Raw genomic sequence first — 472 nt, 5'->3', positions numbered from 1 at the left:
TATTTCGCCTTACTTTCAAAGACCGTGGTTCTCTCAAAAATGTTTATAACTATTTGGTAACGTATTGTATAATTGGGTGCCTGTGTACGGTGGTCATTTTTGGTATGCAGTTAGCCGAAATTTGGGAATATGAAAATTATTGTTTGCCTGGCTGGTGCCTATGTTCTTTGGGTAAGTCGATTTCGTTTCGTGTATAGAAGTAAGTATTTCAAGTATGTATAGACTTGGAAGTATTAATATGCGATTTTTAATTTTATTTTTGAATTCCATGTACACAAAATCTATCTTAACTCCGACACATTAAAGACTCGTCCAACATATACCAACAATTACCATTCAATGAAGGCCACAAGAGGCATTAATCAACGTACTAATTACCCTGACGATGCACCAGCGGAAAAACAGTGCATGTGGACGCTGCACCAAGCTTATTCGCGATTCCAGCAACAACATTGGTCATGCCGAGGTCAAT

Source organism: Lepisma saccharinum, chromosome 6, assembly GCF_977018435.1.
Source record: "Lepisma saccharinum chromosome 6, izLepSacc3.1, whole genome shotgun sequence".
In the NCBI taxonomy this organism is placed as follows: Eukaryota; Metazoa; Arthropoda; class Insecta; order Zygentoma; family Lepismatidae; genus Lepisma; species Lepisma saccharinum.
Note: the sequence above shows the minus strand (reverse complement) of the source record.